Here is a 15,865-nt window from a genome sequence, read left to right on the forward strand (position 1 = left end):
ACTGCAGAAAAGCATGTGTTTTTCCTTATCCTCTACCCATGCTCTTTTGTGCCTCTTCTCTCGAACTTCACTTGTATCGCCCAGTGAGCTTCAATTTAAAATCACTAATTAGTAGCACTGTGTCTCCGACACACTATATCCTGCCTGAATTATATTTAGTTAGTTACCTGTGTATAGACATCTATAGAGGTTTAGCTAGTATCCTTCAACGATTATATATTGATATTTAGTCGTTTTTCTACAGTTTAGTCAATGGACGCCGTGTTTGTTTCAGTGGATTACGTTGATGAAAATTCTGTACTATTGCAGATTACGTTTTTATGCTGCTGCTGATCCGCCTTTAATATGATGTACGGCGCCATGTTTATTATATTCACATTGCAGTTTGCGGTACTAATTTATCCAATTCTACCTTTTATTAATATTTACTTTGCGTTTGGCACGCACAGCAGATAGGTCGCGTATGCAGAGTCTAGTATGACTGATACACGGAACCCTCGCCAGTCTACTGCTGTTGGCCGACTCTCCCGTGTGGTGTTCGCTAGAGTGGTGGAGAGGTGTGGGACGAGTCCGCCATCTCCAAGAAGCATCCTGCTTCCCAGACATCCCATCGTCGCAGCAGAAGACTAGAGGGTTTTTCTACTACATCTCAACAACCGGAGACCGCTCCCATCGAAGTTTTGGGCCTGTATGATGATCAGCCGGTCATCATACGGATGTTCATCAAAGATTGACCGATGTCGGCACAGATCAGCATGCAGCCTGATGTACCAACGCAGATATGCGATGATCGCCCTGAGGGTCCCATCATTACCAACACTCAACGCAGACGCCGCACACCCAGGGCAGCGTCGACCTCTGAGGGAAAATCAACGAAGTCTACTAGGACTTTCTCAACCGAGATTGTTCCAGCCGATGACCTGGACCTCTACGATGATCAGCTGATCATCATCCCCGGCGATCGCCACAAGAAGCGACCGGTGACAGCTACAACGACATCAGCAGAGATCACCATGCAGCCTGATGCCTCTACACTGATGTCGGACGATTTTCAAGGTGGACCCTCCATTAACACCGCGCAGATAAAGCACCGGCGACTTCGACCTCGCCGCAGACCATCCCAGAAGACATGATGCGACAAATTATGAACATCATGGAGGACCATATCTCTGCGGTAGCAGGGTCGAAACCTTCGAAGGCTCCAAGCGTGAACAGCACCCCAGAGGCACCCCCGTCAGCGTAGCAGCCAGGACGATGTCACCTTCGCCGAAGGAAGTCACGGACCACCTTGACGAAGGACCTAGATGTACAGCCTTCGGGCGAAGGCCTTCGCAAGGCGGCGGAAAGGACCTAGATGTACAGCCTTCGCGAAGGCGGAAAGAACCTAGATGTACAGCCTTCGCGAAGGACTTCGCGAAGGCAGGATAGATCATCACCTTATGCGGTTTCATCCCTAGATGTGGACTCGGACCATCAGACATCACGGAAGCCTTCGCGAAGGTCATATCGTCGTTCCCGGACCGGACGCAGAGGAAGCTTCGCGAAGGCATGCGCAATGGTCACCTGAATCCAGATCATCATCATCTAGAAGGACATCGAGGGACTATACAAGAGCTTCGGCGAAACTATCAGCGTTCCCCTCACAAGTCTCCGAAGATCAACCCATAGACAAGTTGATCATCGATATCAAGTATAAGAACTACAATCGTATATTGGTTCTGTTGAATCCATGACGAGGCGCGTATGTTCGCTGGCCTAAATAGATCTAGAGCGATCAATTAGACACTTATCACCAGACTTTCGTAAATACGACTTCTGAATATGATAAGATGATCCATGCGGCCCTATTTAGGCAAGCCGCCCGATCCACATCCTGTTAAACACAGAGGCTGTTCCGCGAAGCAAGCTCATATATATATTATATATATATATATATACTAATCGGGCTTTGACTTCGACACCTTCGCGATGGTCGCGAAGGCTAAGTAACTCAAGTCTACTTCACCCAGAAGATCTAGAAGGGATACTTGAGAACCCAGCGAAGTCTCCGGCGTTCACCGAGGAAGTCTCCTCCAAGGTTTCCATATACTAGCCACTTTCGTCATATATAGCTACTTTCGTCAGTCCGTTCAAGGCGTCGCATAAGTTGATTATCAACTGTATGCCAGATGCCGATCTATAAGCCCTCAGCGAAGATAATTGCTCAGGCTATTTACAACACAGAACGTCGCTGTATTATTAGTCAACGACATTTCATAGATCTTCACAGAAATCAACTATTCCGTATAAATTGCTAATATACAATCCCGGACGACGATCACGATTATCTACATGCGTGACCATTACGCATATCTGCAGACAATTCAATATCGAAATTGAACAGCAGCCTTGTTACAGCGAGTATAACTCTTAATCGTCAAAGTTTCTGAGAAGAAATATGTACAACAAGTTCAACGTTAATTCTACAATTATGACGATACATTCATGTATACAGTCTACAAGCTCACAACTTGCAAGTTGTTTATACCCTATATATATAAGGAAGTGAATTATATTCAAAACTGAAATTACTTTCACGACAACCAGGAAAATAACCTACCCAGCATAAAATTACAGAGCGAGATATTTGGCGGAGGTTTCAGTAGCGGTTACCATTAACCCTCGAAACGCGTGGTCACTCGGATAACCGGGAAGCTACGGTGAAGACCGGCGTTTATGCTAATATCAGCGGCGACAAGAATTTATTCAAGGTGGGTTTTCCGCTACACGGTGACATCACAGCGGGTATTATACAGAATCAAAATGCCTTGTTCTGATTGGACCCGCTGAGGGACAACGACCTACACAGAGGTCGATCTCTATTCACAGTTCAAGACTTACGTCACAAGTGACAACTATATATCAGTGAGCGAGCAAGCCTCATTACAGTCCAGTTAACCTGAACATTCATGATTAGACTGCCTTTCTTCAAGTTAGAGACCTCCCTGTCAAGTTAAGGCGAGGGATCGGCAGTCGAAGCGATTTTACATAAAGTTCAGCGAGGACAGACACACCTGGTTGTGCACCTACATCGTCAAGGACTTACTTGGCGAATTACCTAGGCGAAGATACAAGTGGATCTAAATCCACAGCGTTTCAGACTACAGCTGAATTTCATCAAGCGACTAACACAACTAGATGGTTAGTAAACCTACTAAACTTCTGTTTGGAGAATAAAGCGGAAATTTCACGCCCAACCTGGGGATATGAATATAGTGCTCCAACACCTCACAAGTGAGGTTTATGAACACGCCTGGATGACATACTTGGACCCCATGATACGATGATTCTATCAAGATGGCCAGCAAGAGCACTGTAAATTTATCTCCACCAAACCAAACAGGAGGAAAAATGCAACAGATTATTTCCTCTATCATCAACTTACGCAGAGTGAAGTCTCATGTACTATATCTCCATTTGGATCAGAACTGTCATACTACGTGCATATGCGGATGGACCTATTCCGACCCTCCATGAGCTTAATACTCATGATATTATAGCGCTAACTTCTACAATTGTTCTACACAAATGTGATTGAAATAATGGAGGGTTTATTTCTGGAAATCCGATATAGTGGTTGCAAACCATTATCTGAGAGATATCACCACCGAGGACGTCTCAGGTATACACCAATTCGATCCCATGGTCCTCGCACAACAGCTGACAGTTCCTCGGAGAAGATAAGTCAATCTAACAGATTTTTACTTATCTTATAACAATACTAAATAGCTTCATGCTATGTATAATTTACTTAAGTTCCTTTTATCATCACAGTACTATGATTATTACATCATACAATATATAAGTTAACAACTCTACAGAGTTTGTTATTATATATATTTACCTTAAGTTATTCATATCTTAAGAGTAATACTATGGTTACATGATAAATGCATTAGCTAACAAACTCTACAGAGTTTTGGCTATTTTATACATAGCTTAAGTTAATTAAGCTAACAAACTCTCTGAGTTTTACTATTATATAGGTAACTTAAGCTAATTATACCTTAAGCATAGTACTATACTCATATTATTAAAATATATTGGCTAACAAACTCTAAGGAGTTTTGCTATTATATAGGTAGCTTAAGCTTATTCATATCTTAAGCTTAGTACTATGTTTATATCATATAAGTAGATTAGCTAACAAACTCTAAAGAGTTTTTGCTATTTGGCTTAAGTATCATCATATTTCTAAGCAATATGGTTATATTATAACATGTATTAGCTAACAAACTCTACAGAGTTTTAGCTATTATATATGTAACTTAAGCTTATTCATATCTTAAAAGCAGTACTATGTTTATATCATATAGGTATATTAGCTATCAAAACTCTAAAGAGGGTTTTGCTATTATATATTTAAGCTTAAGTTTCATCATATTTTAAGCTTTATGGTTACATTATAACATGTATTAGCTAACAAACTCTACGGAGTTCTTGCTATTATATATGTAGCTTAAGTTTTCCTTCATAAGCTCAATACTAGGTTTATATCATAGCTAACAAACTCTAAAGGGTTGTTTTAAGCTATTATACAATTAGCTTAAGTTTTCATCATATCTTAAGCAGTATGTTTACATTATAAAGGTATTAGCTAACAAAACTTCGTGAGGGTTTTGTTATTATATATATATAGCTTAAGTTTCATCATAACTTAAGCTCAGTACTATGTTTTTAACATAAAAAGTATATTAGTTAATAAACTCTAAGGAGTTTATTTTGCTATATACATTTAGCTTAAGTCTAATCTTATCTTAAGCTTAGTACTATGGTTACACTATAAACATATTAGCTAATAAACTCTACAGAGTTTTTGGCTATTATATATGTAGCTTAAGTTAATAATATCTTAAGCACAATACTATACTCATATTGTAAAATATATTAGCTAACAAACTCTACGGAGTTTTGCTATTATATATGTAGCTTAAGTTCATTATATCTTAAGCACACTACTATACTCATATTGTAAAATATATTAGCTAACAAACTCTACGGAGTTTTGCTATTATATATGTAGCTTAAGTTAATTATATCTTAAGCACACTACTATACTCATATTGTAAAAATATATTAGCTAACAAAACCCTACAGAGTTTTGCTATATATATGTAGCTTAAGTTAATTATATCTTAAGCTCAGTACTATACTAATATTATAAATATATATTAGCTAACAAACTCTACAGAGTTTGGCTATTATATATGTAGCTTAAGTTAATTATAGCTTAAGCACAGTACTATACTCATATTATAAAAATATATTAGCTAACAAACTCTACAGAGTTTGGCTATTATATATGTAGCTTAAGTTAATTATGGCTTAAGCACAGTACTATACTCATATTATAAAAATATATTAGCAACAAACTCTACAGAGTTTTTGCTATTATATATGTAGCTAAAGCTTATTCATATCTTAAGCTCAGCATTATATCTATATCATATAAGTATATTAACTAACAAACTCTAAAGAGTTTGCTATTATATAATTAGCTTAAGTTTAATCATATCTTAAGCTTAGTACTATGTTATATCTTAAAGTATTTTAGCTAACAAACTCTAAGGAGTTTATACTAGCATATTAACAAGCTTAAGTCTATTAGTCTTAAGCATTGTATTAATGTTATATATACTTTATCATAATAAGTACATGGTAATAACCTTTTATATGGCAGCTGATAAGTTAGCAGCAGGAATTCATCAGTTCAGTGCCTTTATGAAGTTCCCATAGGGTTATTACAATCATCACAGTTCAAATCACTAATTATTAAAAATCCAAAGTATTAGATATTCCCACCTCCGTTCCGTAGGATGCTACAAGCAAAAAGAGCATGAGTCAGGATAAGGAAAAATATGTAATTTTTGGAGTAAAATTGATATTTTATACTTATCCTGACTCATGAGGTCAGCCCTCCCATCCTCCCCAAATAACACTTTGGATTTCCCTGTAAATTCAAATGTTGGGCTCAGTATATGAGGAGAGAGTGAGGCACATGGGTAGAGGTGAAAGGAGGCCCTCGTTCAGCTTGTGGAAAGGAGGTACAAGTGTTCCACTATGTTCGCAAGAAGAAGAAGACAAGTGAATACTAATTAGTGATTTTTTTAAATTGAATTTGTAGATTTTTCGAACCCAGCTTCAATTAGGGAGATACAAGTGTTCCACTATATTACAGTACATAGACCAGTGGCAGAAGAAGACAAGACAAAAGAGCATGAGTCAGGATAAGTATAAAATATCAGGTTTTACTCCTGTGTAAAAATTACATGGTTTTCACCTGGATTACTGTAAACTCCCTGTTATCTTAAACACCAGGGCCTAGATTTTCAAAGCTCTTTTTGCGTTAAGATGGTCATAAGTGCCATACATTAACAATAACGTACGACTATCTTAGCGCTAAGAGAGGTTCGAAAATCCAGGCCCTGGGTTACTGTAAACTCCCTGTTATCTTAAACACCTGGGTAACTATAAACCCCATATTACCTGTGAACACCTGGATTACTGTAAACTCCACGTTATCTTAAACACCTGGGTTACTGGAAAACCCATATTACCTGTGAACACCTGGGTTACTATAAACTCCACGTTATCTTAAACACATGGGTTACTGTAAATTCCATATTACCTGTGAACACCTGGGTTACTATAAACTCCACGTTATCTTAAACACCTGGGTTACAGTAAACCCCATATTACTTGTGAACTGTGTAAAGACCCTTGCAACCTGTAAACAAAACCAGAATGTTTGACATCTTCTCAGCTATTGTGTCGTGTGTGAACCACTCTGGTAAGTCTGTAGTTTACTGGTGTGAGTGTTCAACACTACAGCGGCTTCATATGGGTCCTCGCCACCATATAGCTGGAATATTGCAGAGTGTGGCGTAAAACTAAATTCACTCACCCACTCACTCACTCATATGCGTCCACAACAAGCAATTCATGTATGTATGTTCTGTGATATGGTTGTCTTTCATGTCAGTCATTTGTATTTATTGGTATAGTTTATAATGTTGAATGTCACATGTCTAGTGGAGTCTTAAGACTAGTGTTGTGTATGTAGTACTTAATGAGAGGATTGTTTGGGGATAGCTGCAGTGTTACACAGTAAACTGCCCACATGTACCTGTACAGATTACCTTCAATTTAAAACAGATCAAATGGTGTTTCAAAAGCAAATCACTTAGTCAGGTTAAATGGAAACTGAACACCATACAAATTTTTAAGTACATTACACTGTTGATTTTATAGTGAAAATCAGAATTTCCCAACTGAATAGGAGGCGAGATGATTTTTCTTATATATGTATATATGCTTACTTGTAGACATTACTAGAATGTACATAGAATACATCCAAATGAGATTTGAAGCTTATACAAATTCCTGATGATAAGGTAGTTGTTGTCTGGGTATTGAACTTTTGAAGGCGAGCTGGGAGGAGGCCTCACTGACCAAATGGTGTATGGTCCTGTAACTTGATGTCGCCAGTTTCATGCCTTACCTGGTACGCTGGTATGGTAGCGAGTTTGAAATGTGACATGTGCCTAATTAAGATCCTGGTTTGACAGCTTCATACCCACATTGCTGGCATCTCCAAAGTGATGTCCCTCAACTAAGTGTAGTACTAAAGTGTAAACATGCCAGTATTAATATCACATGTTTTACATACTGTTCAAAATGCATCAACATACACTCTCTCTCGTACCGTGAACGTCCGGTTTGAATATTGATCTTCAGTAACCCATCATGCTTGTCGTAAGAGGCGTCTAACGGGATCGGGTGATCAGGCTTGCTGACTTGGTTGTCACATGTCATCGGTTCCAAATTGCACAGATCGATGCTCATGCTGTTGATCACTGGATTGTCTGGTCCAGACTCGATGATTTACAGACCGCCACCATATAGCTGGAATATTGCTGAATGTGGCGTAAAACTAAACTCACTCACTCACTCACTAAAACTGGCAAGTGCTTAAAATGCTCCAGTAAAACACTTGCATCCAGATGTTATGTTGTGTCCACACACCTTCTGCTCCTAGTGGTGGAGATGTTTTGACACAACGCAGTGTTCCTCCTGTCACTCTATACAAATGTCCCCGATAGTATGTCTGACTATAGAGATGTGCTTGCCTCAGTATAACTCCGTTCTCCTATCAGTATTGTAGCAGGATGCTAACTGTCTCTTGAAGCTTACAATGGAGATTTTCATCTTGAATGTATAGAAAGGTTTACTGGGTTATATATTTGTTGTATCATTCCTGTCCATGTTAATTCTTGTTTCACTGAGAGAAATGTGTATATCTGGAGGGTAAATGATAAATAAATAACATGGAATCTATAGTGTTGTTTGATACTGTTTGTTATCCACAGATATACAACACAGAAGGCCCTGGTGGTATTGTTCCCATCAGTTTTGTAAAGGAGGTACTGTTACATGTCATCATCAACAACACCTGATACCAGATTGATGTGACTGCCAAGTGGTTGGAGGAGTGAATCTTCTGTCTTTATTCCACCCAGATTATCCACTGCACTTTCAACACACTTTGTCAGTCAGCTGTCATCTGTGATCAATGTGGCATTTCATCAACAACTGTTTTCCTGGTATTTTCCAAAGTGACTTTTTGAAATTTTATTTTATGGGTATTTAAACAGTGCTTTAGTTCATCCCACATGCATGCTCAATGCTCAATGCCCTTCTTTGTTTTTCCCTATAGTCCCTATGTCAGGTCCTTTGAGAGTTCCCAATTGTGCACATCGATGCTCATGCTGTTGATCGATGGATTTTCTGGTCCAGACTCGATTATTTACAGGCCGCTGCCATATAGCTGGAATATTGCTGAGTGTGGCATAAAACTAAACTAACTCACTCCCTCCCTTTGAGAGACACGGTTTTGTCAAAAGTTGCTATTTGCTACCTTATGTCATAATGATAAAATAAATCATTGGGTATGTGGTCAGAATATCTGAATATAACAAAACTTGAAATGTTGACAAACTGAACCTGACAAATTTGTCTTCATATGCATTTAGCTTAGGAAACATGACAAGGATATGTTATGGGTAACATATCAGGGAGGCCATATCTTCTTAAGTACAGTCCACACATAAGCATAATACCTCCCACTCTAGAGGAGTCAGTTTGTTGGCATACAATGATTCCCCCAATGGGACTCCAACATTGAAAGTACAAGAATTAGTACTTTACTGGGATAGTGTGATCTCAAATGTAACATACATGGCATCTGACCACTTCCTATATGGCATTGTGTGTTCTCTCCCTGATCAAGAGTTTGGGGTGTTTGGCTCATCTGATGGTTGGGTTGTCGATGTTCTGACAAAATTCATTCCAGGTCTTCTCTCTGACCTGAGAGATCAAGAATTTGTGTTCTTTCAGTTGAATGTGTGCAGGTTGAGAGGTTCCACCAATGATTCTCCACAGTCACATTGTCATTTGTACAGTCTCTCATGGGTGAGGACCTTTGAGGCTTGGGGGGGTGGTGTTTTTTGTCAGATGGGAATTTGGTGTCGATGCTTGCTGTTTGCTTTAGTAGTGGAGGCTGATGGATGCATGGTACAGGACGCTGATATGGATGAATGATTTGGGAGGATGGTCATTTTCTTCCTGGAATATGGTAGGCATGGTCAGATTTAATGAGTCCTTTGGGTAGATGTTGAAGGTTTTGAAGGTTAGTTGGTGGTGAGTTGGAGGTGGTGAACATCTTACTGGATGTGTTCTGTGCAGCATATGGACTTGGCTTACCTGGTGAACGTACAACAATGATGCGCCTTAAGTTGGCAAAGAATCCATGCAGTGGAAAACTTTATGCTTAGTCTCCACAGAATGCGTACTGCACCATAAATTTCTTGAAACTGTCAGCATATATGAAAAACCGATATTAGTAGCAATGACCAAGTAGACTGAACACACTAGACAGTACTTTCATTGGTTAAGATCTCACAGTTGCTACTTTTCGACCGAGGTCAGACAGGTACTTTTCTCTGAAATCACACCATCACCACTTTCTGTGTAATAACACCATTGCTATGTTTTACAGAGATCACCCCATTACTTTGCTCGGTAAAACTCACACCTTCTCTATTAAATGTAATTGTGTCACAATTCTACGACATTATTGACCACAGTCGGTTTACGCATGACTATCTGCTCAAGACGGATGGAGATGGACCTCCTATGTGTGTCTCTTGCTATGAGGTATTCGCCATCAAGCATATTCGGTTTGACTGTGGAGTTTTCAATGGAATTGACATTGTGAATTCACATTATGAAGCGATAAATCTGAAAGATCTGTTTTCCTACGTGAGTGGACATCTCATTGTTAACTATTTGAGAGAGGTTGATCTGTATCATCAACAACTGTGTTCCACAGGAGATATTGCTTGTGTGAAATCAAACGATATATCCTAGAATATATCAATTTGACAGTAGATTTTGTACAATGCCCTGACGTCATGAGCTTGATGACACCACAATGCTATGACATCGCTGCACTGCAAGTCTAATCTCAGAACCGTGCTCCGAGAAGTACATTTTTCGTTGAAAACTAATGAAGAGTGATTTTTGATGATAAATAGAATCTCACCCTCGTGTCAACTGATATCAAATATGTCAACACTTTATTTGTAACTTTATAACTCGTGTTGATATATTTGATATCAAAAGACACTCGGGTTAGATTCTCTATGCATCGTAAATTGTAACTGTGTAATCGCTTGTTTTTTAATTCGGTGCAGTGACATTTTCTCTTTGTGGATAGAAATGTAGTGAATAAATATGTGTTTCAAGAAACTCGTTTGAGCTCTGTGCTTGGTGTGTGGTGTGTGTATGTGTGCAGACTTGGTCTCGTCGCTATGTGTCTGAAATACTGCCGATGCGACGTGAAACGCAACTCAACTGTTAAGATCTCAGTCACTACTTTTCCTTGATCACAGTCCGCATTTTCTCTGAAATCAAACCATTCCTGAGTTTGACAGTCTCTAAGACCAAACAGTGACTTCTTTGTTACACACAGGCAATCTCCACTATTCCCAAAGACCATGAAGTCGGTACTCTGCTCTGAGATGACACAAGAGCCACATTTTCTTAGGTCACGCGCTATATAGTCCGTTAGATCACACCATCGGTATTTCTCACCAACATCACACAGTCGCTATTTTCCTCTGAGATCTCACTGTCGCTACTTTCCTGTAGGGATCTTTCTTTCTGAAGAGCAGATGCAACTGTTATATCTTTATTTTCTGTCTGGGATACACCAAACGCGCTGTCTCTCACAGTAGTCCCCACAGACAGGTCGTGATGCTGCACATGTGTTCAGAAGTGAAGGTGCAACTGTGATGAAGGGCGCCTTCATCAGGACGCCAGCGGATGTTTACTGAAGCAGGCCCACAACCGCCTTGTAGCTGAATACATAACGCTCGACGCTTCCCGCACAACTAAAAGGTTTCATGATGTTATATGGTCTGGGAGGAGCGAGAAGAAAAAAGACAAAAAATGCTAACACTGATATGGTTTCTGTTGAAAACCTACACTGGTTGTACGCGAGACTGCGGCTGTCTCTCTCTTAGCTGCTCTGATTAAGCGATGTTTGAAGTGGATTAGAATTACTGTGTATGGTAGTGACCTGTGGACTGGCATCATGTCTCGCTGGGTTTGCTGAACGGTTGCATGAGATCAAACACATTAGCCCATCAGCTGTCTATCTCCGAGTAACGCAATTGGAGACATTTCTGAGGTTCAGATCATTAAAAGTTCAAAGACAGCACGGACATACTGTCGACATTAAAATACATAATGTTCATCCCGGCAACAATGCTCTTCCTCCAATGCTCGATGATTCAACGACAGACTATAGCCCTCAGAGTTAACTAAGGAGCACAATGTATGTCTGTTGACATAGCTAAAGACATTATATGGTTTGAAGGCATATATAATTTAAAAAACACCCCGTTGTAATGTGCCACACAATGCTAAAAAGTTACGTGAGCAATATTGAGCCAGATAACCTACATAAACAAATTATGCAGAAGAATTCATTGTCCGAAAACAAAAATCTTCTGTGATCCACGTTATGCAATCACAGCCTAGCGCCGTCGTATCATGTTCCCGAAAGGTGTCTGGGAGGTTGACAAATTAACATGGTTTCATTCTTCAGTAAGCTCATTGCCATGGTGTTCCTGTAGTGTTGCTGGGAGGACACGGTAGGAATATGATGTGCATCTGGTTCCACAGGTGTCTGTTTCGACTGGTGGCCCTGTTGTTCAACATGACAACGGTGTCCTGCTCTGAGTTGGCATCAGTGATCCTGGTACGATGCGGTTGTGTGAATCTGATAATCCTGCAACGGCTCTGTGACTTAACATCCGAGCTGATTTTCAAGCCCCTGGTGCCCATGACCGCATGCGTCTGCAAGCTCAACATGAACCTGAGGTCCTCTCGGGGTTATCCGATCATGAGGGATATTTCAGGGGTATATTGTTGAGGTCAAACCCAAATTCTTGAGAAACTTTGAGTGGTATCGGGGTTATCCGATCATCAGTTTACAGATTACCAACAGTTTACCGCATGACGGCTCATTTTACCGACTGCCAACATAATTTACCGACTGACAACACAACTTACCGCCTGACTGCGCAATTTACTGAACAACAGTGTTTAACGACTGACGACACTGTTTAATGGCTGCCTTTGCATATTTTCAGATTCAAAACGCAGGTTAACGAATGTCAATACATTTTACCTACTCACGAAACGTGTGATTAACTTGAAAGTTTAAAGAAAGTCAACCCTGTTAACTAGATTAAGGAAGGACAACACTGTTAACCAGTTTAAAGAAAGAAAACAACATTAACCAGTTGAAAGGACAACCCTGTTAACCAGTTATAGTCTTCTCTAACAAACAGCAGCTGTATTAATCCTAACAAACAAACTAGATTTGTCGCAATATTATATATACCAACGTGTCCACATGTTACTTGTACACAGTGACTGAAAAGCTCTCATCCTACCTGTGATGGACTTAACAGAGTAAAGGTAGATTGTTTGATAGGATGTGTACATTGTCCTACGTGTGACTGTGGCAGTTGGTGGGGGAAGTCAAGTGATGGCAAATAACAAATCAACAAGAACCTACAATGTTGTCAACAAATCAGTTGTGACTGCGCCAACACTTATGGAGGCAAACATTCCCACCCCAAAACTTCAGAAAAAAACAGCATGAAACAGACCGAAAAACTGTCCTCTCAGACCAATTATGTTATTAAATCATCATATTGGACAATGTATAAGTCCCCTCAAACAATCTGCAGGACTTCAGCAAACGAAAAGTTTCCCATCTGCCTACAATAAATGAATACTAGTACAACAACAGATCACCATCAACTAAGCCTACCGGCACTCTCTATTTGTATCCAGTTATGTACAGTTGGCTTTTTCTTTTGTTGCTGTATATATTCAATAAAACATTTGTCTTTGTAGTTGTTATTCCATAATAATGTATATTAGTCTGTACTGGCATGTGCTGCACTCTCCCTGCACTCTTGGATCTATGTCGAAACGTCGCCATCTAAGAGGACACAGAAGCTGTCATTCTTACAATATCTTTCTTATGCCGTTACTTAACCTTTTCCAAATGAGAGTGCTTTGACAGAGTTGGTTTCTCATTAATGTTCATCCCCTCCGAGGTCAATACCTTTCTGCCTAAGATGCTGGGGTACATGGATTCGGCTAGCGTAGATTCTAGAAGGTTTACTCGTGGCGATGTAATGTGACGTAACACATCTTCCACTGTTGTCAACATAGTGGTGACGTCATAATCATTCCCATAATGCTTGTCAGGCAGTTTAGGAAAAGGAAGAAATCTGATAGTTCCCAATCTGGTGAACATCATGGATTTTCAACGAGTACAAAGCTAATGCCAAATATAAATTCCCTGTCTTTACGGAAGGATGTGCATCGGAATGATACCCTAGGAAGGACTCCCAGAACATCATGGCCATTACTTAGCTGATGTAAGATACCTCGCCTAGGGCGTTCGATTTTTACGATCCTTTGACTTTAGTCTCTGGCTGAATCCACGAATTATCCAAAATATCCGAATCGCTCATCACAATCCACTTTGACTTTAAACATTTTCGTTAGTGGTGGCGGGTCGCCTCGTTCTTGCGTCTCCCTAGTCTTGTTTTAAACTGCGCTGCCCACCAAGGCACCATTCCTTTGTCAGGTTGGGCAAGTGAGTCCTTATAGTTAGAGATATACTTGAGGATACCGCCGTAGCCACTTTTGTCGGAGGGGAAATACATGCCGCAGAGCGTTAAGGGTGCAACATACATCATTCGTAGTTAGAAACAGGCCGTTTCAGAGCCCTCGTATTTTGCCAATTTGCATTCATTAACCAAGTTTGTAATTGACAGAGCTCTTTATAGCGACATTATTGGCACCGTGCCTTCCTGAGCTTTTTCTGAGCACTTCAGGCAGGTCGCAAATCTGTAATTAAGGAAAGCATCACCTTAATATCAACACATGTGTACTTACACTACATAACAATTCGGCTGACATGATCGACCAATTAAGGAAATCACATGGCATGCAGTTTGTAAAAACAGACAATTTATCCGATGTCTTGCGGGGGTTGACAAGCTTCATTACTTTTCCAGGATTCCAATGATTATGACATGCAACTATGCTTAATTTGAAAGCGATACATGGGTTTTAGAAACAAAACACCCCAATGCACAGCGATGTCGGAGATGTGTGTGCGATTTGTGACGCTGGCAATGGTTTATACTGTAGTTATAAGCTGTTAGGTCAGTTATCTGGTCAGTAATGAAGGCTTGTCGGTTACCAATAGTTCCACGCACCAGTGCCGGGCTTTGCCATTTCACGACCAGGTAGGCCTGAACACACACACACACACACACACACACACACACACACACACACACACACACACACACACACACACACACACACACACACACACACACACACACACACCGTACATCGCACTACAGACCCATTTCTTGAATTTATCATTACGATTTCAGGAGTTAAAAAACCTTTTTCGGTCAGATGATTACGTGTAGGACTATATGAGGGATGAACCGAAGTGGTGCAACCAGGGTTAATTGTGACATGGAAAGCTTCCCATCAAACATGACGTCGAGACATTGTTCCAGTTTTATAAGTCCGCCTTGTAATTGATTACGTACAAGACCGTGACTGGTCTGTCAGTTGGATTCTTTAACGACTGATAGTCGGTATGCCCTGGGTAGCAAAACTGTTCATTATACACAGTTATGCAATGCATCACATATATATCTTTCTGTTTATCTTCATATTATAATTCCCCGCCGTGATATTGCTGCAATATTGCTAAAAGCGGCGTAAAACAATACTCTCTCACTCATATTATTGATCTTGTTGCAAAAACAAACAACAACAATAGTTGTTCTTGTTGTTGAAGCATACAAGGTTTAAGTCCCACTGCTTATACCGTTGTTACATCAATAATGCCTATCACTGCTTCACGGTGGTGTCAAGGGTGGTGAAACAAGCTGAAGGCTCCTGACCGTACATTTATACGACTGTGACTGTCAGTCGCTGCTCAACTTCATCACTGACCAGAACAAGGTGCGGACAGGAACCTGTAATAGATGCTAATCAGTCCTCACCCAATTAGCGTACATAGTAGCTTCCCCTTCCCCTAAATTGGAGACCTGTTCACATTGTTGATCTCTAACTTGTCGTTATTAGCACAAGTTCGTTAAGACATCGTTGCCGATCAAATGGCTTACCATTCAATTATGTT

Source organism: Haliotis rubra, unplaced genomic scaffold (genome assembly GCF_003918875.1).
Source record: "Haliotis rubra isolate DU_JTF1 unplaced genomic scaffold, ASM391887v1 Scf56, whole genome shotgun sequence".
Lineage (NCBI taxonomy): Eukaryota > Metazoa > Mollusca > Gastropoda > Lepetellida > Haliotidae > Haliotis > Haliotis rubra.